Source organism: Colossoma macropomum, unplaced genomic scaffold (genome assembly GCF_904425465.1).
Source record: "Colossoma macropomum unplaced genomic scaffold, Colossoma_macropomum, whole genome shotgun sequence".
Lineage (NCBI taxonomy): Eukaryota > Metazoa > Chordata > Actinopteri > Characiformes > Serrasalmidae > Colossoma > Colossoma macropomum.
The window spans coordinates 14,651,152-14,678,323 of NW_023494796.1; the positions used below are offsets into that span (position 1 = coordinate 14,651,152).

At 38.0% G+C, this 27,172-nt stretch overlaps 1 long non-coding RNA gene across 1 annotated transcript; it reads left to right on the forward strand.

Annotated features, from left to right (window-relative positions):
- The first annotated feature begins 3,712 nt into the window (after positions 1-3,712).
- On the forward strand, positions 3,713-16,233 carry LOC118816867. Its single transcript, XR_005007907.1, has 5 exons — positions 3,713-3,936; positions 11,110-11,417; positions 14,777-14,907; positions 15,011-15,117; positions 15,223-16,233. It is a non-coding gene; the product is annotated as an uncharacterized LOC118816867 (long non-coding RNA).
- Positions 16,234-27,172: the final 10,939 nt, after the last annotated feature.

Genomic DNA, 27,172 nt, shown 5'->3' on the forward strand with positions numbered 1-27,172 from the left:
CTTCTTGGGAGCTCATGAATGCTTTTAAATTAATTTATAAAAGTCCTCTTATTCTTCATGAGGCTCATAAATCCTTATAAAAACTTTATCTTAAATCTAAAAATGTTCCCCAGGAAAGTTCATGATATTTTAACCATCTAAAAACCGTCCTCTTTAGAGGCTCATATGTTTTTTTTTAAATTATCATTTATATAGTCTTAAAGCCATTTACGCAGCTGAAGCACAGCCAAGTCAAGCAACTCACACTCACAGAACCCCAGGTCCGCACACACACTAAGGGGTGGCCACTCCCCTCACACAGAAACACACAGCGCGCTCAGAACACACAGAAGACAAAGAACAACACTCAATCTGAAAGTCGACTCATTCATACTGATCCTATAGCATGCTTTTTCCTGCCGCTCCTTCTTTCCCTTTTTCTTCTAAATTTTTGCTACCTTTATGAGGTGTGAATATTCAATAAAAAGCTGCTTCAGACACTGTTCGTCAACTAGTGTTCGAGTGGGAACTTTATAATTGAACTTTCCTTCCACACCTCCAGTTCCTTTGAACTGACCCAGAAATTCACCTAGTGATTTTCCCGGATTTTAGGCCCATCTAAAACCGCCTCCCAGAGGGCTTTGGTCCTAATCTGCGGCTCCTTTTCTCTTTTAACTCATATCATCTCTATTCTCTTCCCTTTTCTTATTTCTCTTTTCACTCATATCATCACTATGCTCTTTAACTTCTTTTATTCTCTTTAACTCTCATCCTTTTCTATTCTTTTTAACTCTTCACTTTTCTTCTCTATTTTCTTTAACTTCTTTTTTTCCAGTAAACTATTTTCCCCTTAATCCAATTTCCCAGGGCCCTGGACTGTTACTTTTCACTTTTCACTATTATACTCCCCCCTTTTATTGCGATGTGCACAACGCTATAAACCCCCCAAATTTAGAACGGAGAAGCACTCCAAACATCCACACAGCATCGCTCACACACACCCGAGTCTTTACGGTGCAGCTAGACAGCAACCACTCAACAGCCTCCACGAAAAAACCAGCGCTCACCTGAATCGCCGGCCTGGAGCGGGAGTTAGTGCGCTGAGGCTGTCGGCGACACAGGCAGCCACAACACGATCCCATCCTCTTCACCAAATAATGTTGTTTATTTAGTGGCAATGGTGTTTAGATGTTGTGAAGAAAAACTCCACTGATACTGAGTTGCTAGCAAAAGATTTATTACATAGTAAAACAGCATCATATCAAGCACTATAAAGCACCTGAGAGAGGATCCGTGCCAATTCTAAATGTCCTCCCCCGAACAGACTGACCAACAGCATATATATATGGTTCTTGTTGTTGAAACAGGAGACAGAACATATGGTTCTTTTTAAAATGATCTCATCTATTTGGACCTAAGAGAAGGGAGAAAGTAAGAGGCCCTCTCCCAATAGACCTTTAAATTAAGGGGCTTTAAACCCAGAGGCCCCCCTGGTTCACATTCCTATCCCCTGCACAAACAGAGCACACAGGGAACTCCTAGATACTTGGAACTTCAGACATCAGCTTATACTCAACGTTAAGAGTGTTGTTGCCTTCTTTTATAAAACTACTTTTCCAAATACACTTCAGGATGAAGAAGAAAGCCTCTGCTGTGAAGGACCCTGTCAAGAACAAACTCAAGTGCCTAGACTTAGCCAGATGTTACTGCAACATTCAGTGGGAGCGTGTTCCATGGTCAGATGAGAGCAAAGCAGAGATTTTTTAAATGAAAAGACCCACCAGAGCTGGGTTTGGTTTCTGCCATGCAGAAAAGTACCTCATCCCCACTGTGAGGTATGGTGGTGGATCTGTGATGATGTGGGGCTATTTTTTCCTTCAAAGACCCTGGACAACTTTTGCAGATACACAGAATCATGGACTCCATCAAGTAACAAAGGATATTAGATCAAAACCCGACTGCCTCAGCCAGAAAGCTTAAACTGTGCTGTGGTTGGATCTTTCCCTCTAAATCACCTCAAAATCAGCACAAAAATGGTCCACTGATCACAGAATCAAGGTTTGGCCATGGCCACTCCAGTTCCCTGACCTAAACCACATAGAAATGAGCTAAAGAGGAGCATCCACAAGCGTAGGCCTTGGAATCTCAGATCATTTGTCATGTGTTCTCCAGTCTCATTAAGTATTACAGGAGAAGACTCAGAGCTGTTAAAACAGAGGCTGCACAAAGTATTAAAACAAGGGGTGCCAACAATTGTGGCACACATACATTTCAGAAAAATATTTATATCATATTAAGAAAAAAAATTAAACAAACATAGCTTGATAATTGTGTATGTATACAGTCGTATGTGAAAGTTTTAATACCCCTGGTCAAATTACAGCTTTCTTTAGTTTTCTAAGTGAAAATAATGCAACACGTTTCTGCAGGTTAGTTTGTTCTCTGTAGTGGACGTATCAACTTATTTTCACTTAGAAATCAACAAAACATCATTTGACCAGAAGTGTCCAATCTTTTGCGTATAACTGTGTTATTATCATTAATGAGTCTTTTCTTTCTTTTGGTTGTTAGCAAGCATCTGGGTGAGGACCACTTCAGAGCCAGTGTGTTGCTGCCAGAGCTGCTTTTTAAAAACTATTTTTAACTCTTAAGCAAGTGATTTGCAGCAAATAGTTAACGGCTCACTTCTGTCAGACATTTTCCCAGAGTCACTAAAAACAGCAGCCATTAGGTCACTCTTAAAAAAGAGAACTCTGGATGCTTCTGTATTAACCAACTACAGACCTGCCTTATTTTGACAAACTTCAGTCAGGTTTTCTACCTCACCACAATACTGAAACTGCCCTTATACAAGTGTTAAATGATATATGGCTGAATACTGACTCAGGTAAAATATTAGTACTGAAATTATTATATCTTAGTGCTGCATTTGACACTGTAGATCATAGAGGACTTCTACACAGGTTGGAAAATGGGTAGGACTTTCTGGAGCAGTCTTTATTCGGTCCAGGTCTTATTTAGAAGAGTTACTTCATCACTACTGGCAGCTGTGAATCGGACAGGGTGGCTATGACATTCTGAGTTCCTCATCGACCTGTTCGCAAACCTCTTTTGTTCAGTCTCTATATGCTCCCTTTGGGCCAAATCCTACTGAATAACAACACTGATTACCATAGTTATGTAGATGATACACAGATATACCTGGCTGTCTCACCAGCTGATAAAGCCCAACAGACCAAGTCAAATAAATAATTGGATGAGAAATTTTCTTCAATTAAACAAGGACAAAACAGAAGTTATGTGTTCGGCAACAAAGAGAAGAGACTTCATTAGTGAATACCTCAATTACTGGGCTCTAAAAAACGCAAAATCGTAACGTTCTAGACTCGGACCTCACCTTCACTAGTCATATTGAAGCAATCACTAAAACTGTCTATCATCTAAAAAAATACACATTTAGAAGTCCCATTTTTTAATAATGCCTTGAACTCCAGTTTTGTTTATTTACTTATTTATTTTTTCCCCACTTATTTTTGTCTAAACTGGAAAATTAATAGCTTGTACTTACTGGAAATTTTGACGGGAAATGAAATAAATTAAGGGTGTCTCAGACTTTTGCAGAGTGCTGTATCAGCAATATTTACCATGAATACAGGGGAAGGTTACATCCTCTTTGTAGTTTCGATGCTTTAAATAAACGTTCCTGTGTGACTTCCTCAATCTGTGGCATAAATGGAATACTGCCTCACAAAGAGAGTCACTTTGAGCTGGAGGGTCATAGATTTAAACCATTCAACCCAGACAGTTTAAACTACATCCTTTAAAGCTAAAGTACCCTTCATTATAAGATCAGGATTACTAGAGAGAGCAGAATGGAGATGTGTGAAGACGATTATGTAAATGCAGAGGTCCTGAAGAATCATATGACCAGAGTCAACCAGGAACCCAAGACCTCAGGTGCAGTATGTTTACATATATAAGTGCTTGCAGAAACATATACACGCACCAAAGCGACAAAATATACATATTTGCTCATGTATTCTGCATCATTAAAACATATGCAAAGTTCAAACTGTGATGCTATTTTAACAAATTTATTTATTCTATTTCATCACATCACATACATTACATTACATTACATTACTTGTTTTGGATGTCTACAGTAGTTTGGAAAAGAACATTTTGGGTAATGCTTTACAGTAACTACATGCACATGAAGTATTCATGGCATATTTGTAAGCTGTACAGCATCACTCCATCACAATTACACATCACAAGGGGTGGGGGAAAAAATAAATTCTTAGATGTATCGCGATGCGGACGTGGACGATTCTGAATCGATTCACAAAAGTCAAAAATCGATGTTCTAAATATTTAATTTATAACGTAATGTTGACGGAACGCAAAGGGCGGAACTTGGAAGTGGGAAAGTGCAGCGCCCGGACAGTCTGTGGCGGCACATAACAAAAACACTACTGGACGAGAGAGAAATCCGACCGGCTCCCTCTGCATTAAAGCCAGGTTAGATCAGGAGTCACAACACAAATGATAAGAAGAGCCAATATTGTCCTTTCAACAAAAATCAAACCACCTTGGGGGCCGCAACATGTAATGTTCAGTATGAGATAATGTCCTAGTTTAGGCTAAACAATATAAATGAGAGCACAGATTTACTCTGCTCTGTTTTAAGCTTTAGCTATAGCCGCTTTCCTCCCATCTCCGCCAGAAAACTTTTCCTCAAAAGTTCAATAGTTTCTTGTGAAATGTCTCTCGTTGTTCGGCTGTTTTACGAGGCTGAAGTCGCTTTTCACTCACCAGCTTCTTGATGAACTTGCCCGTTCAGACTGAGGCGCCGAATGTAAATGCGGCACCATTCAAGGTGGAACGGGAAAATTAGAAAGAGAAGTGAGTTCATCTTCGCAACATTTTAGTGTTTGACAGTCTCTCGTCGCAGATTTAACGTACCAGGAAACCAACTGCGCTGCTTATAAATGCGAATAAGTCCATTCATCTCCAAATGTTCGTCTTTCTTTCTCTTTTCCTTTTTCGTTCGCTACTAGCTCGGCGAAACCTCGTTGCTACGTGAGAAACGCCAGTTCTCAGTCGTGGCGAAACAGGGCTTTCGCGCTCCCCCCCTCTATCACGAGACCAAAACCGAAGTTATAAAATCACTGAATTAAACTGGTAGGACGGCTGTAACACGCTGCGTGGTCATCCATCACCACTGGATCTTATTTCACTGTAACAGCGCATTTTATCACAGATGAGTGGCAGCAGCGTCTCCAAACAAGAGCAGTGAATGAGAGCCTTCTAGTTCACTTGCCACATCACTTCCATTTGATTTCTTAATAAAAGATATTGGACATAAATGCATTATGGGTCATTACAAATACTTTGTTTTAAAACTACCAAGTCCTCAGACCGTAGGAAAATAGAAATCATGTATAGAAAAAAAAAGATGCATCGAGATGCATTGATAATCGTTTTATAATCGCATCGCAGCCCTCTAAATCGTAATCGAATCGAATCATGAGGTGCCTAAAGATTCCCACCCCTAACAATTCACATCATTTTAACACCTTCATTAAATAAAACTTGAGAATGTTAAAAAAGCATTTATAAAATTCATACACATTCATACATTTATACACAAAAATAACAATGACATTTTAAATTCATATATGGACCATTCTACCATATTAATTCAAACTGTAGTCCCACAGTAAAAAAAAAATAATTTGAAAAAAAAACAGGTTTGTGTTCAAAGCTTAGATATTTACAAGGATTATGTTATCATCTTTTCAAACCTCAGGCTTTCATTCAGACGTAAACTAAACTAACCAAAAATAAACAAAAGAATTATAATATTGTATTTTCTGTTGTCTGGCAGTATATTTCAGACCTTTTTTAAATGCTAATTAAATTGTGTATTTGCTACTGCATTTGGATCCTCACAATCAAACACCAGCTATATAGCTGCAAGTTGTTTGGGGGGGGGGAGTTTACCAGTAGAAAGCTAAGGTCAAGGACCAACAAACTCAAACCCCTGCAGTTTGACACACATTACAGGAACTTTCAGTGGGACTGTGTTTTACGGTCAGATGGGACCAAAATAGAATTTTTGCAACGAACACCAGAAGTGAGTTTGGCATGGACACAAAGACAGCCAGGCTCAGAGTGGAAGCTTAAATTGGGCCATAGTTTGGATCTTCCAGCAGGACAATAATCGAAAATTCAAATGCAAAACATGTACTTGTGATGCAACCAGACGAATCAGACGCTTGCAGTAAAAATCAAAAAGAGAGGCTTTATTGTCAAAGGCTTGGGCGAAACCCGTGGTCGTGAAACAGGCAGAGGTCAAATCCAAAAAAAATCCAAAGACAGAAAAGAAAAATCATAACAAACAGGCAACCAAATCCAAAGGGGCAGAGACAAGAAGACAAAGTCGAAAAATTCCAGGCAGACAAATCAGTAACAAGAAGATAATCAGAAAAACGCTCAGTAGCTCTTACTCGAAAGAAGCCATACCTTGCAAAGTAACTAGTCTAAAAGCCCTGGGCTTTATACTAAATCTAACTAGACACATGACAGAACAGGTGTACAACATTAGTATTCAGGAGAATGAGATCAATGATTGGAGTGCTGAGAAGAGTCATCGGTCATGTGATCCCCCAGAGGGTTCTGGGAGATTGAGTTCGTGGGCATCTCAGAGCCAGAGGGATGCGTGACAGTAGTTATCTTTGTGCAAAAAAAAAAGTTATTGTTAAATGGAAACACACGCATTACAGTGAACACTCTTTCTACCAGTGTTAAGATGATTTTAAAAACACCATGATTTTAGAAAACTCTGACAGTCCTGTGAGTGTCTGCCCAAAACTGGTCACAATGTCACTAATGCTGACAGCCACAAGCTCTGCTAGTCATTCAAGAATCACTTCCACACTCATGTCTAGCTCTGTGTCAGCACCACCAAAGTTTAGTCTTTGTTCATCACATGTAACTGAAAAAGGATGATTGTTTTCCAGTTTTAATTTGTCAGCGTGATGCCGTTAAGAAAATGAAATGTCAAAAGCACTTTGAATTTCCGTACAAAATTCTTCCAGGCATTTTTCACAGAAATGCAAACATACATACATATTTTGAGTTTGAATTGTGTCTTAAGTCATGCACACTGACATGAACAGCACAATTGTAAACGCACAATTTAATTAACATTTTCAAATTTGCCACTGAACTTGAAAAAAGCCCAGAATGTGCGGCCATAATATTGGGAGGTGTCTCTCCCGAACACTTACCCCAAAATCTCAACCTGTGAAAATAATACTTATATTTTTCATATTTGTTCAATGTTGTTTTTTAAAAGATATTTTTATTTTCCTTTTTTAAAGTAAATGTGTCAAAATCGGAAAACAATAATCAATTTTCAGTTACATGTGATGAACAATGACTAAACTTTGGTGGTGCTGACACAGAGCTAGACATGAGTGTGGAAGTGAATCTTGAATGATTAGCAGAGCTTGTGGCTGTCAGCATTATTATTATATATATAAAAACATTATGGTTGCATGCAACTGTCCAAAGCTGTGTTTGCAAATGTTATTTTAATCACTAGCTCTCTTTAAGTTCTGCTCAAAATTTGCTAAAATTGTCACCACTGAATGACTTGGTAACATTTTGTTAGTGTTAAGACTGTATTGGTAGTAACAAATGGAATGTTCAATCATTTGTTTTAACAAAATAAACATAATTATGGTATGATGTCACTCAAAGAAAAGGATTTCAGTCCAAGTCAGTTGAAAGTCAAAAAATTGTTCCTACCTCTTGACAGTTTTGGTAGGATGATACATGATTTTGTGAGTTTTGTGAGATGATCAGTTTGAATGTGTTATCTGTGTAACACTGTAATATACTGCACATATGTTCTGCCACTGGCTGTGTTCTGGGAATTTTGGGGCTATGCAAATAAGGTTCATGGGAAATGTGCATAGAGCCCCTAAAGAAAGAACTAATTGTGTTCTATTTATTTTATTTACTTATTTATTTTGTTGTTCCTCAGTTTGAGCATGAGTTACTGGGGTTATTTCTTGTGTGGGTGTGTGGGTTGGTGGGTTTTTCGTGTCCTGGGAGGGAGGTCACCCGTTCCCCACCCTGTGAGTTCTGTGCATATATGTTCCATTTTCCTCTCATTCTCAGTAAAGAGCAAAAGGCAGAGAAGAGAAAATGACCTGACTCTTCTGAGCATTGCTCATATAATTTAAGAGAGATAACTGACACAGCTTACTTAAACAGTCCTCATTCTCTAGTACTGTGAGACAATACCCTTACAGCTTCTAACAGGGACAAATCGGGGAGAACTAAGAGACTGTACAGTGCTCTGCTTGTTACTCATTAATTCATAATTAATATATTTAATGAATGATTCAATGTAATAATGTATTTGAAAGTTATTGTACTGCTTTTATACTGCATTATGTACACTGTGTATACTTTTTAAGGACACTTATCTCTATTTAGCAGCTATTGCATAGAATTGCACAATGGTTTAATTTGCACTCATTGCACACAGAAAATACATTCGGTTCTTATGCCTGTTTAAATGTCGCAGCTGAAAACACACACAGACTGTTATACTATATACAGTGCCCTCCACAAATATTGGTACCCCTGGTAATCATTATTTCTTTGAATCTTTCATTCAAAACATTAGCAAGAATCTGACCTTTATTTAAGGAGTAATGACTGACGGAGAAAACTAAATCTTGTCATGAAATAAATATTTTTTCTTAAATCTATGCCATCCCAAAAAACTGAAATCTAACTGAAGTATATTTCCATTTATATTTTATGTATTTAAATTAAATGGTCAGCCATGATTTCCTATTTTACTGGGGAATATATATGAGATGAAACACAGGCCGAATATCCCTCAGTCATCCATCACTATGAAAGACCACAGAATACAGCAATAATGTACAACAAAAGGTTGTTGAGCTGCACAAATCAGGAAACGGCTACAAGAAAGTATCTAAACAGCATGCCCACTAACAGGGCAATAATTAAGATGTTTAAAATAACTGGAGATGTTAAGAATCTATGGGAAGCGGGGATGCATGTCTATACTGACCCCACTCGCAGTGAAGGAGGATTGTTCAAATGAACAAAGAATCTATAAAGATCACAGATGGGGAGTTGCAGACATTAGTTAGTTGGGATCAGTATGTCTCCCAAATCACAATCAACCACCACCTATATAACCACAAGTAGTTTCAGGGAGTTGTCAGAAGGACACCTCTGCTGTCAAGGACCAACTCAAAAACTTAAGCTCCTACAATTTGACAAACCTTACTGGAACTTTCAGTGGGACCATGTTCTGTGGTCAGATGAGACCAAAATAGAGGTTTTTGGCAACAAACACCAGTTTGGTGTGGACACAAAGATAGCCATGCAGAAAAGTTCCTCATCCCCACTGTGAAGTATGGTGGTGGATCTGTGATACTGTCGGGACCAAAAGCTGCTTTCTCTGTGCCCAAGGTCCAAACATATGAGGTTTAAACTAAACTATTCTATACTATGGTTTTGTTCAGGATATAATCTAATTTCTCACACTATGACCAACAAAAATAAAATGTGTTCAGCAAAAAGAAATAGAAAGACTTCAGCCGCTGAGTTCTTGGAAGGAAGGAAAAGGCCTTCTTCTTTATTAAGCTTCAGGTGGCAAGATGGTTCCCAGACAACTACAATGCAAAAATCATCACAAAACAGCCTTTTTTATATCCTGTTTGGGGTGATGAAGTAATCACCCCTCCTTTTTACATAATTCCATATCATCTTAGTCCCCATTATGTCCTGATTCTGCACCTTTCTTGGAAACCCTTATTTCTAAACATACATGACATCAATTTTTTTTAAAACTTTCCTAGCTTGGCTGTACCAAACCGTTCCATCCTCTGAAGGCTATCAATTTAACTCTTGCTTTATTAACTGGCTCCAAAAACTGGTTTCTTCCGGTTCTTATCAGCTTAGTTTGCTCTTTGAGGGTCAGCTCGCCCTCATCTTTTACTGTGTCAGCAATGCTTACTGGCTTCTGGACGCTTCAATAGCTTCAGGGGCTCTTCAGTGTCCAAACTCCCTTACACAAGCAAATCAAGGCCTATCCTTAGTGAGAGGATTAATATTCTTTCATTAATCAACTTTATCTTGTATGATTATAACTCATTTAGTAATTTAAGGTAGTGATTTAAGGAAATATTTTATCAAAACTCCAACAATACTATGGGGCTGTTTTTCTTCCAGAGGTCCTGGACAATTTATTCAGATGCATGGTATCACAGACTCCATCAAGTACCAGCAGAAAAAAAATCAAAATCTGACTACCTCAGCCAGGAAACTGAAACTCTGTGATAGTTTGGATTTTCCAGCAGGACAACGATCCAAAGCACACCTCAAAATCAACACAAAAAATGGTTCACTGACCACAGAATTAAGGTTTTGCCATGGTCATCCCAGTTCCCTGACCAAAACTCCATAGAAAACCTGTGGGATGAGCTCAAAAAGAGAGTCTGGAGATTTTGTTTATGGAGTCTTTGTCATGTGTTCTCCAGTCTCATTAAGTATAGGAGAAGACTCAGAGCTGTTATCTTTGCAAAGGGAGGCTGCACAAAGTATTAAATAAAGGGATGAATAAAGGGATGAAAATGTTTATTCCTAGTTTTTTTAATCACTGTACCTCAAATAAAGGTTAGACTTTTGTTAAGATTGTTTTTACAGCCTGTTTTACTCGTGTTTACCAGGAGTACCAATAATTTTGGAGGGCACTGTAACATGTATTCTATATTTCTTTAATTTATATATTTTTCCTATTCTTCTAGTTTTGTTCTCTCTTTACTTTGTACTTAGTGTTCATACTGTGTTTGTTCAATAGTCCAGGAGGTAGTGCAGAGTAAGAATTTCATTGTATAGTGCAACTGTGTGTTTCTGTGCATGATAATAAACTCTTGATTCTTGAATCTTATGAATTCATGTACATGTAGATCCTGAAAACTTTATATATGACAGAAATGTCATACTTTCAGGTGAAGTGAATACACTGAATTGGTGAATATTACTGTCTGAATATTATAATCTTTCTAGTTTCTGCAAAGAACACCGCAGGAACCAGATGCTACAAACTGACTGCAGTGTGTCTGGGGCTGCTGTGTGTTCTGCTGCTGGCTGCCATCCCAGTGCTGTGGGTCAAGTTCAAAGAACTGACTACAGAGAGAGACCAGTTACAGACCAGCTACACCAGCCTGACTATAGAGAGAGACCAGTTACAGACCAGCTACACCCGCCTGACTATAGAGAGAGACCAGTTACAGACAAATAATGACAACATGAAGAATGAGAGGGCCAATTACAGAAAGAAAAGGAAACGCTCCAGAAGAAACTGTCAGAATTAGGTGAGTAAATAAAGCTCAAGTTAGTATCATAGGAAACTACTCTGGAATTACTCTGTTAAGCACAGACAGCATGGTTTACATAATATAATATTGGGTAAGTCACCATCTTTTTGAAAACTATTTTATTTCTTATTTCAAAATTTCTACAAATAAATGCATTTGTGGCCGTTTCTTCTCTTTTTAAAGAGACACACAAAAGTGACTTGTGTGCTAACAGCACCCCCTGCTGGAGAAACTGTAGACCATGTGCTTTACATATTTTGAAAAATGATTTAAATTAGTCCTTTTCAGCTCTCTTTCCCAACACAGCAGTTATCGCCTTTGAAGGATCATCTTCAGCCTACTTCTCAGTCATCAAAGACATCTGATTAAATCACCTACTTTACTGCTTTTAGTTACACCCAGAACCCATAACAGATCAATTCCTTTAAAGAGCTGAAAAATGAGCAATTTGTAAAAAGCACTGGTCAGCAACTTTTTCTGTTTTTCTGAAAATGTCATCAAGTAAGCTAAGACTACCAAACTCTGTCATATCAGAGATGCTTGTTGACTCTGAAGTCACATTTATTTACAGACGCTTTAGTCGTCCCTCAAAGCCAAAGCAACAACTAATGGACTCCCTGAATATTTCTTACCGTTTTTGCTGCTGAAGAGATGTAAAAGAATTAAGGTGAAAATGTGTGTTTGGCTTTAAAATGTACACATTTCTTAAAAGCCAGATATTTGAAAATGTGCCACATCAGCACTGGTGAACAAGTCAAGATGTGATTGCTGTGATAGCAGCACCCTGTCCTTTTAGTAATTAGTAATATCATTACTTAAAGCATTATTTCTTAATCCAACCAATTTGAAATCTGAATGCTGCTTTGTGAAGCTGACAACCTAAGCTACATTTTGATAGAATTGTTTGAGAGGTTTGTGTGGGAATTTATTTCACATTTTAATGAAATGTCACTGCAAAAAACACCTCACCACCTCAAAATGGGTGGGAAGGGAACACTGTATATGTAATTTAACTGGTCAGAGAAGAGACCTGATTGATGATTTGAGGAAGGACAGTTTTAAATCTTATTACCATGACTAGATCATATTTATACTTGGATTATCTGTTATACATGACATTTTCAGTGCTTACTTTCAACGCAATGAAAGTTGCCTCAATGCCTATATTAGCCTGTTGAACATTACATTCCAAAACCATCAGAGGTGGGAACAAGTCTCTAAGTTGCAGGTAACAAGTAAGTCTCAAATCTTGACACTCAAGTCTCGAGTCAAGTCCAAAGTCAAGATAGTCGAGCCTCAATTCAAGTCCCGAGTCAGTACAGGCGAGTCTTAATTCGAGTCATAAGTCCTAATCTTCAAGTCCTAAACAAGTCACTACGCATTCTTCGCTAATTTAAGGCCACAACACTGAATAATGGTAACAGTACTGCAGCCTTTTAATGACAGCATGTTAGCAGTGTATGGCTGTACATCATTATTTCATTTTATTTTTTTACCCTTCCAACTAAAATACAAAATCCATGGTACACAGATAACCATGACAGGCATACTGGTATACACAGAGAGTAACTACACATGAAAAGAATTTGAAAAGTACTACTGAACTAGCTCAGCACTAAAACTAGTTCAGCCACCTAAAAACAACTGCTTGTTTGAATTCAATTTCAATTACAACAGAAACCAAAATGACTGAGCTGAATAAAGTTTACAGAAAAGACAGCAAAATGATGGTGAATAAACAAAGCTGAAGTTGACTTTTTTGCCAGCAGCTCCTTATTTGAATTTTCCATTCCACCTTAAATGGTGCAGCAGTTACATTCCAGCACCTCACTGCTGCACCATTTAAGGTGGAACAATAAATTCCAATACAAAGCTGGCGAATAACAAGTTAACTTCAGCCTCATGGTGAATTTTGCACTTGTTTTCAACCTCATACATCTATTATTATCTTTATTATTTTGAGATGAACAGTGGGCAGAGCAAGACAACAATCTTTTAAGCCTTTTTACAAAAGACTATTTTGGTAAATAACTGATTGTCTTTTTACTATTGATAATGAATTAGGAACTTAATTTGCTACCTTTCTCTCTACTGATGTGTTTGCTATTTTTATATTAGCTTAACTTTTACACTATAGCTGGTAATGCAGGTGACGGCATACAGGCAATTACAGAATGTAAGAGGGCAAAAACCAGTCATGCTATATGTTGTTCCTTATTGTACCACATATTGTGTAGTCAGTGTAATCACACTTTGAGTAACTGCACATTGAGACCACTGAGACAAGCTTTATTACACTATGTATGAGTGGATATTTATAACTTATTTGAACTGACTTTTCAAAATCAGTGCATGATTCAGTCATTGAGATGTAAACCAAGCCATTCGGAGTGGTTTAATGTGAAATGGTTCATTGCAGAAATACCAACTTGGATTTCTTTTCAGTAGTGGTGATAGGAACCAGGTCCCACTATCTATACTTTTAAAAAAGATGGTTCTTCAAGGGATCTTTAGTATCTTTAGTATCTTTTTATTTAGAACCATGCGTTCTGTATCCAACCATTTTATGCTTAAATGGGTCTTTACGCCCTGAAAACATTCTTCAGATTGATGGAGATTGTGTTCTATATTGTCTTATATAGAGCTTTTTTAAAAGATTGCTCAACATAGCACCAAAAATTGGTTCTTCTATTGTTACAAGCTTTACATCATAACAATTGAAGAACGCTTTTTGATGCTATATAGAACTATTTTCAAAAAGGTTCTAAATAGAACCACATACAAAACATTCTGCATCAATCTGAAGCACAATTTAACCATGCAAAGAACCATTTAAGCATGAAATTCTAAATAGAACGATCCATTTACTAAAGAATCCTTGAAGAACGATCTCTTTTAAAAATGTACAACAAAAATATTGTCATTTTTTTCTATCCAAAATGTCAGAGTTTTATATTTAATACTGATAATAGTAAAACATTAGTAAACCTGAAATAGAACATTTTTCTTTTGGTGCTTTTTTTGCCTTACATGGCCCTACATGGCCCTCTCTGCCATGAATATACTATAAAAAATGTCTTAGATCAAAATCTAATCTCAAATCTATTGTAAAATTGTGTCTCAGACATCAAGCTGCATATTTGTAACAATTTAATGTAACAGCTTTCTATGATGTAGCTTTAAAAAGCAGTTAACACTTCCTATCAACACCACTGTGAACAATTCTGACTCAGTAAGTTAAATAAAGACAGAGCATTAACATCTTAATGACTGAATCATACAGAAGATCTGAAGAATCACTGGAGTTTCCCTTTAAATTAACTGACCTATGAATGCATGACTTTCTCTATGAAAAGAGCAAGAAAAGAAAACTTCCAGATACAGTTTCTACTACACCTCTACTGAGAAGAAGAGCTGGAGTGAGAGCAGACGGTACTGCACAGAGAGAGGAGCAGACCTGATGATCATAAACAGCAGAGAAGAACAGGTGAGAGAGAGAGAGAGAGAGAGAGAGAGAGAGATAGATAGATAGCGCACAACTATTCTTTAGCTGTTATCTAATCACATTATTCCATACTGTACCATGTCAGGAGTTCATCAGTACAGTATTTGGCAGCACTGAAGCTTGGATTGGTCTGACGGACATTGACACAGAGGGGGTCTGGAAATGGGTGGACAATTCAGCACTGACCACTGAGTAAGAGACCATTGAGCTGAGCTCTGCTTATGATGCAGTTATTCACTCTGTCTAACAAACTCTAGAGGTGTAATAGTGAAGATAATCTGATTCTCTCTGTTTCAGGTTCTGGTGGACGGGGGAACCCAATGATTATAATAGAAATGAGGACTGTGCTGTAACTGGATATAGAGGTGCTGGATCTGAACGTGTATCAACCTGGGCTGATTATCCCTGTGATTATCCTGCAGTTGGAATCTGTGAGAAAAGATTTTAATGTAGTCTACATGAGAGTGAACAGCAACTGATTTGTCTATACCTTTAACATTATACATTATATATTTTACACTGTAGACTTACTCATACAGCATTTATCTGATCAATATTTTTGAAAGAATATGGATTCAAGTACAGCAAAGATAATAGTAAATGTTTTAATTCTACCTGAACCCTTGTACTCAAGAAATCGAGCCTTCGCCAAGTCCTGAGCCATCAGTCACTGCCTGACAAGGTTTTGAGCTGGTATTCCGTCTTTAACTTATAGGCCTTCTTAGGATTAACTGATGTAATCAAAATATTTCATAAAATAACACATTAAACAGTATAATACTGAATAATTCAACAGTTTTTGAAAACTTTCACCTCATTTTGTGACTCAAACGTGCCTCTGGGAACAACTTCTAGTGTGACTATTCTTGATGATTCTTACTCAAAACTTTTATACTTGTTTACTGTTTACCCTCAGAGTGTTGTCTTTCTCCTCTCCTTTATATTATGTAGACCGATGAGTGTTATTCATTATAAGGTTGGTGGACGATACAGTGATTGTTAATCATTTATGCTAATGGAGCTGTAGTTCAGGACGTTGTGTCATGTTGTAATTAGTCATTTCTTCATCTGAATGTTATGAAAACAGAGGATATGGTTGTTAATTTTAGGAAGTCTTTACAGCCCCATATCTACAATCATGATTCTCATGTTAGCAGTGTTTATCTACTACTGTCGTACTGAAGAGCTCAGAGACTTTAAACCTGCCACTGTCATAAGACGCCACTTTTGCCACAAGACAGTTCATTAAGATTCTGCCCTGCTAGAACTGCACTGGTTAACTTTAAGTGCTATTATTATCATATGGAAGCTCCATATTAATGGCTTTGGAAATCAGATGTCCACCAACCTTATATAAGCTCTTTCACAGAGTGGTGAACCCATCCCCATCTTTACTTCTGAAAGACTCTGCCTCTCTGGGATGCTCTGTTTATACACAATCAGGTTACTGACCTGTGGCCAATGAACATAATAGCAGTGAGATGTTCCACCAGGTCTATTTTTTAGCAACTTTTCCAGTCTTTTGTTGCCTCGTTTCAACTTTATTAAAATGTGCTGCTAGCATTAAATTTAAAATAAGCACATATAAAAAAAAACAATAAAGGTGTATTAGTTTCAACTTTTGATATGTTGTTTTTGTCCTATTTTCAATTAAATATAGGGTTTAAATGATTTGCACATCATTGCATTCTGTTTTACATTTTGCACAGTATTACATTTACAGCACTAAGATACTGAATTAAAACTCAGTGTAACTGCCTACAAATTGAGGGTGCTTTATTGCTTTTAATGTAAATTAGGCATAATGTACTGAATTTACAAAAACAGGATTCCTTCTTTATTGCCTTGTACTGGCTCCCTAAAGCAGCTTGTATTTTACAAAAGCATCATTTTCAAGGCAGACTGACTTCCTTACTGCCCTCTAGTGCCACCCCAGTGAAACTCAACCCTTTAATATGTTGGACTCAAATTGTTGCTATTGAGCAATCTCAAAGAAACAGTGGGTAAAAAGTCCCAAAACAACTTTAGAGGAAATAGATAAGGTACAAAACCATCTCAATGGCTCAACAATGGATACACAATATGTGTACAATATAGTGCTAAAGGAACACAACACTTAAACTGCCTTTATAGCATGCAGTATTAAGTACAGTGTTTTCACAGATTTGACAGATGTTCACTTTTTTACATTCTCCTGAGGTGAGTAGTTACAACCAGTTAAACATACTTAGTTACCTGTACAAAGAACATGGATATGATAGATTTATATTTTTGAAGTATTTTCAAATACTACTTTTATGTATGCTCAAGTATACGTCTGAGGAAAGAAGTCTATTTTTACTCAGTCTTATTTACTCATTTATACTTTAAGCTCTTTGCCAAATGTATACTGCTTCATGCCGTATGTATTAGTGCTGTTATGTCCCATGGAGTTCTATAGAGGAGGTTTCTGATTACTTCTTTAAAATCCTAGTCTTTTTTCATTTCTGCTTACTCTTACTCTTACGCTTACTCTTATTTACAGCTCTACTTCTACACTTCTACTGAGTCATTATTTCATGGTGTTAATTGAATATGGCTACTCTACCCACCTCTGTCCTCTATTGATTAGAGATGATCTGAAGAACTGCTTAGTGAAGCTGAAGAGAGAAGAACTAGAGGGCACTGTGGTGGTTGTCTATGAGTGCATTGATACTATAAGAGGCAATGACTCCAACACAGAGAATGAGTACGCCAGCACAAGAAAGAAGAACCATGTATTATTAGTGTACTGTAGTGATCTCTATGTACTCTAAAAGTGTCATTCTAAATATCCATCTATTTGGTCTTCCTAGAGAAACCACAAAAATAGTTGAGCCTAAAAGCAGTACACCACACAAACTAACAGAGTGGGGCCACCAAATGCTGAAGTGCACTCCGTGTAAAAATCATATTTTTTGCATCACTCACTACAAGTTCCAAACTGTCTCTACAAGCAAAAATCAGCACAAATACTGGGCGCCAGGAGTTTCATGTGACGGTTTCCATGGGAGAGCAACTGTACACAAGACTAAGATCACTATGTGCAATGCCAAGCGTCATGAATCTGTCTTACTTTGTATCAGTTATTGTTTCAGGAGAAATCACTGAATATTTTGCTTTCCTTTTGTTCTACAAATTGAAAATTGCAAAGGTCCTTACATTTTTTTTTATACCAAAATACAAGACAAATCAGTGATTAACTGATATTTGGGTTTAAAGACTTCTTATTCACACTAATTAGGCAATTTCTACTTCTAGAACCTAGAGCACTAGTTCATACACCCACCTTATTACGCAGATTCGTTGGTCAAGCCTAGAAGGAGGATTACACTAAAACTTAGCATGTTTGACCAGCAGGGGGCAGCGGGTTTTTTTTTCTCTTATCCTTCAGGGACCTGTGGAAAAAAATAATCTACCAACTTCGAGCTCAAGACACGGCAATCATTAGCTTATTAGGTCTGACAATAGAACACCATGTATAATAGTGGCATGATATGTGATTTTAGAAATTTTGCTCTTTGGTGACTGGCACTGTATATTTGAATAGATCATCATGTACAGACAAAGCCTGCGATTATACGTGAAACACAGCCTGAAACACAAACAGCTCTGTCTACAGACAGTTTCAAATACAGCTCTCATTCAAAATCACACACTGCGCACCGAGTACAGAGCAAACTGGCTGAGAAACTGGGAAGCGCTGCTAACACTGCACTGAAGCTAAAAGCCAGACAGTGATGTACACAGTAGGACACTACAGTCTCTCAACAGCCTGCGTTCACTGTATTAATGTTTATACCTCACTATTCTCCACTGAAAAAGGACCATTAGAAACTAAACCAGGAGATAAAGAAGCTGAAGCAGACTGACAGGGCTGAAGGAGCAGCTCTGATCAGGTACTAATCAATAGTCTTTGTATTTGAATAGCATATTTAGAAGCTGCAGCTCATCTAAGAGAGAGACAAACATTTCTTAACTTCAGTATTGTTAGATCTTGATCTATGCCTGCTGAAAGAGGATGGATAACTTTTAAATAATAATAGATGTGTAACTAGATGAATTTTCTGTGTGTCAACTTCACCAAATAGTCTTTTTTATATTTTATGCTTATTGCCAAGCTAAGAGTTACAATGAACAGACATTTTGTGGCCATTTAAAAAAAACAGTTTGTGCATCTCATAGCAGGTTTATTCTACCATTAGGGGGTTCTGCAAACGCATGGTTAGGAGTAGTTCTAGGTATACAAATATTTTCACACACAAGAATAAAACCTTCTAATGTGCTTATGCATGATTGATGAATGCTTTCTTAGGTTTCTCTTGCATCGTGCTGATGGAAGGATCAGAATTTGGTGCAAGCAACATCTGGTTTGGTCAACAATACATGTTGAAGGTGCAGGATTATGGTGTGGGGAATGGTTTTCCTGGCACACATTAGGACGTATGTAATTGCTAACTAACTTCATCCCTTTATAGCTACAGTTTATCTACACTTGGATGGACACTTCCAGCCTTATAATGGACCATGCTACAAAGCACCAATTCTCACTGCATGTAAACATATTTACATATGCTTCAGATTGCTTACATATGCAGACAGATTGCTTCAATGGCTTGTACAGTCCCCAGGGACCCACTGCACCAACAGGTCTTAACCCCTACATTGGTTGTAGCTAAGACCAGTTTTCAGAGAGGTCTTTACAGCCAACCAAACTAACCAAAGTTATGGCCCAGGGGCAGGTCAGTCTTAGCCGTGTCCTTTCATATGAAAACACATGTAACAATAATGGCTGCTAAGCAACCTGGGTTACTAAGCGTACCTACTACCGGCAACTGACCAATTCATAGGATTCTAATGACGTCACGCCATCATGCTACCACTATTTCGGTAGACTTCCAAGTTGTGATAGAACTTCACCGTTCCTTCAGCAGCAGAATGTAGGTTTGATATGAGATAAAGTCATAACCAATCCTTTTTTGGGAATATTTACTTTAAAACTTTTTTTTTTTTAATTAACCAATAAATTTGAGTGTATCATCTCGTATTAATTTGTGTTGAGGTGATTTGCTGTATGACTGCTAAAATCTAAATGGATGAGATTTCCCAATGCATTACTTCTGCAGTCTCCCAAACGTTAGCACTAGCACACTAAATACTACGCAAAAAACAGTGCAGCACCATCAGAAGTGCACTCATTAGTGTAGTAGATAAAGGACAGAAGTGTGTGGTTTGGGACGCAGCATTAGATCAGCTAATGAGACGTGTTCTACAGTCCAGCAGCTCCAGTGGATGATTTTAGCTCTGCTGTGCTGCTCCTTAGCTGCTCATTAAAAATCCCCAAGTTAAAGTTTAACATATTTACTGATTAAGGATTCATTTATTGAGGTAAACTGGACACATTTTTCTGTGACATGATGTTGGCTTTTTATTCGCCAGCTTCTTTTCAGAAATTTGCTTTATGTATGAGGCACCTAAATGTAACTGCTGCACCATTTAAAGTGGACAGGAAAGTTCAAACAAGAAGCTGCTGCATAAGAAGCCTACTCCAGCTAAGTGTTTATTGATTAAGAGCTTTGGCAGTGTTTGTAAACATTTTTATTAGTTTTTATAAAGTCTCATGAAATGGAAAGTTCTGAACTCTGGAAATATGTAGGTTACACGGATTCAGTCCAACAGTCAAGCTGATGATCTTATTGTAAGGTTTTCTAGAGGTTGTATCTAGATGTCGACATATCTTTTTTATGGTCATTCCGGTCCACTTTGCTTGGTCTTCATCCACCTGTAGGGCTGTAGCTGCAGCCACAGTGACGGGATAAGCGATATCAGAGCACATTCAGTTACAGCTTGGCTTCCAAAATGGCGGCGGGGCCTTCTTAATGATGTAAATGAATTGTAGCTTGCATGTTGACCCCCTCACTCTCAACTCAACCCTGAGCTACTAACCAGCTACTGTTGATACACCAGAGGTGGTAAGTAACAAAGTAGAAGTACTTTGTTACTGTATTTAAGTAACTGTTTCAGGTATCTGTACTTTGAGTATTTCTGTCACTTAATATCTTTTACTCACTACATTTCAAAAGAAAAATCTGTACATTTTACTCACTACACTTCAGAACAGGCTTGTTACTTTAGTTTTATTGATCTATTTATCTATTTTATCTCTCTATCTACTTATATATGTTTTTTTTTCAATCAGGCAATTGTATTAGGGCACCTAATGAAACGCAAATCGACTCCCTACAAGGTGTGAGCAGAGTGAACCCATGATTGACTACTCTCAAGGCCTACAGGCCCCAGCAGTGAACACGCGGGAAGAGGAAGAAAAATGAACAGATAGGACAACGAAATCCACAGAAAGTGATAGCGTTGAGTCAGCACTTCATGTGAAAAATGTGTCTAAAAAAACTACATTCATGGCCTTATTTGGCGCCAGAGTGGGAAATCAGGAGATTCAAGAGAATTCCCAGTAGGCCTGTAGTGTTTCAGGCCAGATACTGTGAGATAATGAATAAACTCACGGTACAAGAACGCTCAGACTGTAAATGTTATATATAAGTGTATATCTGAAGTAATTAGTTGGTTAAACCAGCGGCCCCATCCCAGTGATACAGCCCCGGTTTACAGACTGTAATTGAGACTCGTACAGTGAATAGAGAGTGGATTTCCCATTCCACCTTAAATGGTGTTGCGGTTACATTCAGATGCCTGTACAGATGTTACTTCAGTGCATCGAGTCATTACAGGCAAGACAAATAGACCATAAACATGTTTTATGCCCGCTGTGGCAAAATGCTTTAGCTAGGATGATTAGGTTTAGGTATTTAAGACTGCTGCATTGATTATCTTTGTCTTCGTACATCAGCTGTTTGATTTAACTTTCATGTCGTCTTCATTTGAGTCTGCCTGCTGTGGTAGTAACCTGTGTTTTTGTCTTCAGTAATTATCAGGTTTTAAGTTTGCACATCTTTATAGTTTAACATTGTACATCCCAGCTGTCCGATTTCAACCTAGTTTTGTCATCTTTTCTATGTAGAAGTTGTGTCTGTGGTGAGTGGAAGGTGCTGCAGTATTGGTTGTTTGTGTGAATCCAGCTTTCTGATTTGTTGCTATTGTTGTGTGTCAGGGCAGAAATGTTGGAATATGACTGAACTGATGTTAGGAATAGCCTATTGTGTGAGGTAATAACACTGCAGGACATTAGTGCATTTTGTGATTGTGTATATGTGTGTGGAGTGTGGGCTGGTCTGCATCACATAACTTCCAGTCTGAAAACCCACTCTGGCCTTGGCCACACTTAAAGGAATTATTTGATCTGGTCTTCCATATTTACTGCTAAAAAACAAAACCAATGTTACTTTTCTTAGTACAGATTCCATCAATGTCCATCTCAAATTCTCATACAGGAAGTCAAACACGTAAAAGTGTATAGGTGCTCTAGATGAGTGCATTTTTGTGGATGATGCATGCAGTTCTAGTATAGACCATTATGTATGCTTAGTTTGATGATGTGCACCTCGAACCCTCAGTAAAAAAAAATATATCCTGTTAAAAAAACTGAATTACAAATGATTTTCAAAGAAATACTTTTACTCTTTTACTTATATTTATGAGCATGTTCTTCTACACTTCTACTGGAGTAAAAAATCTAAGTCATATGTCAACTTTTACTTTAGTATTTTTTTTTACTAATTGCTAGTACTTTTACTTAAGTAAAGAACTTGTGTACTTCTGCCACCTCTGTGATACAAGTTCTCAGTTAGTGAAATTGGCTGTTGAAGCGTTGCTGCTCACTGCACCAGTTAGAGACTTGATTTGCAGCAGAACAAAGTCTCTTACAGGCACAGTGTGCAGCAGTACTTTGAAAAGCATAGAATTAGCTTGTCTAAAGTAGTTATCAGCCTAGAATAAGTCTAGAAATTACAAAATGATAATGTATTTTTAATTCAGAGTGATGCTTATAAACATGCCATGAAGGGGCATCACCTGGCCTTCCGGGGTTGTAGCCCCAAATATTTATCAACCAGCCTCAAACCTTATAAGGTTACACAGGTGAACATTCACCCACTCCTCAAACTCAGAGAGCGAGAGAAAGAGAGAAAAGAAGAGAGTGCACAATACAGAGAGACAGAGAGAGAAGGCTGCAGTAGAGAGCATGAGGTGCCTAATATGACAAAAGGTGTGCGAGAAGGCACAAGAGAAAATGAACCTTTAGGACACAAAGGAGGTTGAAATACTACAGGAGACTGAAACTGCGTGACTGAGGTCAGGTGCGCGTGCACAAGATTTGGCCTAGAGAAAAGCTGTTTGCAAATGTCTTTTTATTTCAGCTACAATAGTCAGTCTGTTGGTAATTTGCTGGTAACCTACACTCATACATCACAATTTCAAGTGCACTTTGATGGGTTCCTACTCTCCTGAGTATTTTCACATGTTAATACTGTAACGAGGGGGGTTCTCAGAAGTGGAGACAAGGTACAAACTCGAGACACAGAAACAAACTAGCTGTTCCACAGAATCTGTGTTCCACAGTTTTTTTTTCCATTTTTTCACACCTGCATAAGAATCCTATGGATTACATTAGGCTGTTGCTCTTATTCACATCAATCAGTCACACACAAAAGGCAATTTAGGCTAAACTAAAATGATGATACGACCCCTGTATGGTGGTGTTTATTTTGTCTTTCAAGAAAGTCCTTAGCGTGCACAACATTTGTTTGGACAACAACTAGAATAACTTTCTGGGATGTTTGACTATAAAAGCTGAGTTTGGTTCTGGAATGATTAGCAATTATAATTTCTTACCAGCATGAATCATGTTAAGTCAGCGCTGCACAGGGCCGCATTAACTCGCCCACAACCAATGTGAGCCTAAAGCAGAGTCATGGACTGTGACGTTAGTTGCTAGACTAGACAGTTGCGCAGCACTGACTTAACGTGATGCATCCTAGACCTTAAACAATGCAAAGAAAAATAGCATGAGAATGAGAGAGAGGCATGATCGAGAGAGAAAAATGAGAGCTAGAAAGAGCTTGTGGTGCAAGAAAGAGAGAGAGGCATGATATACAAAGATAAAGGTGTGATAGGAAAGGAGAGAGACAGGCGCGATGAACACCCAGTGAGAATATTAATACACCTCCTTGTATTTTCACTCACTGTTCATTTTATCAGGTCCATTTACCATATAGCTGCAGTATGCATTTCTAAGATTGTAGTTCATCTGTTTCTCTGCATACTTTGTTGGCCCCTGTAACATGACAGTTTCAGCAAGACACTCACAAATGAAAAGAGTAATAGAAGCTTTAATGGTCACTCCATTATCCAAAGTCATCATCACAAAACAGGCAAGGGTCAAATCCATTAAAGACAAAACACAAAATAGATGAGCATAAAAAAGACCAGGCAAACAAATCCTGTAGGGAAGAGGTAAAAGGCAAAGTCAAAAAACAGAGTAGTAAAGTCAGAACCGGTATGGAAACAAACACAAGGAAAGAACACTCAGTAGCTCATAATAGAAGCAACACCTTGCAACGTCTAAGGCTAAAGGCATTCTCAGCAGTAACACTGCTGCAGTGACGCCTTTGTGGCCTTGGTGTGTTAGTGTGTGTTGTGCTGGTACGAGTGGACTGGTGACTGCTTCCTCACATTCTCCAAACTAGAGCAGTACATGAAGGTTTCACTGGGGGAAGCATTGCAGACCTCCTGCAAAATGCAGCACAAGGATGAGAAATTGAGGACAAAAACCTGGTGGTTGTATTTGCAGTAAAAAAAAAAAAATAATAATAAATCAAAATATCGCAATAAGTTTAAAATTGCAATAATATTGTATTGTGACTTAAGTATCATGATAGTATCTTATTGTGGGACCTTTGACAATCCCCACCTCTAGAAATGTGCAGAGGACTGTAATATCAGTGTTACTGGGGAAACATCTGTTCTCATGTTTCTGTTACAGTGTTGTTTATTTTTTTTAAGACATGCAAATCAACGTTGCTGAATCGCTGCACATTTTGTTGATGCATTCTTACATCCTTACATAAAAAAGTAGCAACTGCACATTTTACAGGATCATTAAAAAAAGAAAAACTGAATTGGTGAATATTATTGTGTATCTTTCTAGTTTCCAGCATCAACACTGCAGAGAGCAGATACTACAGACTGGCTGCAGTGTGTCTGGGGCTGCTGTGTGTTCTTCTTCTGGCTGCCATCACAGTGCTGTGGATCAAGTTCATCAACCTAAAAGAAAAGGAAACGCTTCAGAAGAAGTTGTCAGATTCAGGTGAGTAAATAAAGCTTTAAAAAGTTAGTGATCAGAAGGAAATTACTGGAATTACTGCTTACTGCTTACTTCTCTTTTTAAAGAGACACACAAAAGTGTCTAAAAAGTGCCAACAGCACCCTCTGCTGGAGAAACTGTAGACTGCCAAATTTTTACATATTTTGAAAAGTGATTTAAATTAGTCCTTTTCACATACAGCTATTATTATCTTTATTATTTTGAGATGAAGAGCCAGTAAACAGCCTTCTGAAACCCCTGACTTCTGAACATCTACATAACACATATGATGTGTGTGTGTGTGTGTGTGTGTGTGTGTATATATATATATATATATATATATATATATATATATAATATAATATATATTCACGTTATGTTATATTGTACCATGTCAGGAGTTCATCAGTAAAGTATTTGGCAGCACTGAAGCTTGGATTGATCTGACAGACATGGAGAAAGAAGAGGTCTGGAAATGGACAACTCAACACTGACCACTAAGTAAGAGACCACTGAACTGAACTCTTCATGATGCAATTATTGACTAAGAAGGTCTAGAAGTGTAATAGTGAAGACAATCTGATTCTGATCCCTGCCATCCGGACAAATGGACAGGACCAACCAAGTATCGCCCCTTCCAGCGCTTGGCCAATCAACTTTAATGTCCTTCGCTCTCTTCCTCTCTCTTCTTCTCTGCCCACCCCAATCAGCTCCAGAACTCGCAACAGACTCAGACTTGCATTGCTTAACTATCGTACTATCACGGACAAACCTTCTTTAATAAAATGACCTTATTGTCCAGAACAACTTTGACATGTTTTTTTCTTTCTGAGTCATGGCAGAAACCTGGAGATTACCTCCATCTCAATAGCTGCGTTCCAAAGCCTATGCTGCATTTCTCGGCTGCTACGTCATAGCAGGCCATTCCAAATTAAGGGATCCTTCGCCTACAGCCTAGAAATGCAGGCTATGTTCAGAGTTATTTCAAGGACGCATTAGATGTATCCTTTCAGGCCTTTGGTTACCCACAGTTCTCTGCGCACAAACACAGAAAAAAGCACCTCAAAAATGGCGGAAATCAAAGCCATTGGAGCAGAGCTTGTTTTAAAATGTAAATTGTTCACATACTTAAATTTGTCTTCGTTACCTTATAAATCGTAAAATCACTGATTAATTAAAGAATTCGTCCATATATTGTATTTTATTTATATGTAGTTTATCAAACTACATAAAAACATCTCCATGAAGAAATGAAAAAGCAACAAACACAATGCAACAGGCTCCATTTTCTGTCACCAGTTCCCTCACAAGTTTTGGGCCACTCTGGCAACATCTCTACACAGCCTCCTTAGGACTGTTCCATTTGTGTGACCAATAGGCTACTAAGGAGGAGTCTTCACAGGACAGTCCTACCGAGGACCCGCACTACCTCGGCTGCAGCCTAGGCTTTGGAACTCAGCTAATATGTTGCTACCTAATGGCTATAGTTATCTCGCTAAGCCTAGGTGTAACCAGACGCTCACAGATAAAATGAGGAAAGTAGTATTCAGGTGAAGAGGAGCGACGACTATGTGTGGATGGTGGTGTGATGATTGTGTGATCATCAAGGGAGTTCTAGGAATTGGAGTTCTGTAAAAAGTCATTTCCGGATAGATGCGTGACACTAGGTCCCAGGGAGAAGGTGGTGGTCTGGCTGTTGTCTTTAATAGTACACTCAAAATTGACCTCTTTCAGTTTCATGAAGTTACTTCTATTAAGTTTATGGCCCTGAAATTGATTGGTTCTGTTCCTGTGCTGTTTCTGCTAATTTACCACCTGCACAAATCTTCCTCAAACTTTCTGTCAGCGTTTAGTGAGCTACTCACTCTAGCCAGCTCTGTGTGTCCAGCTATGATTGTGCTATCCATGTTGACACTGACTGCTCATTTTCAATAGACATTTTGTCTGTTCTTA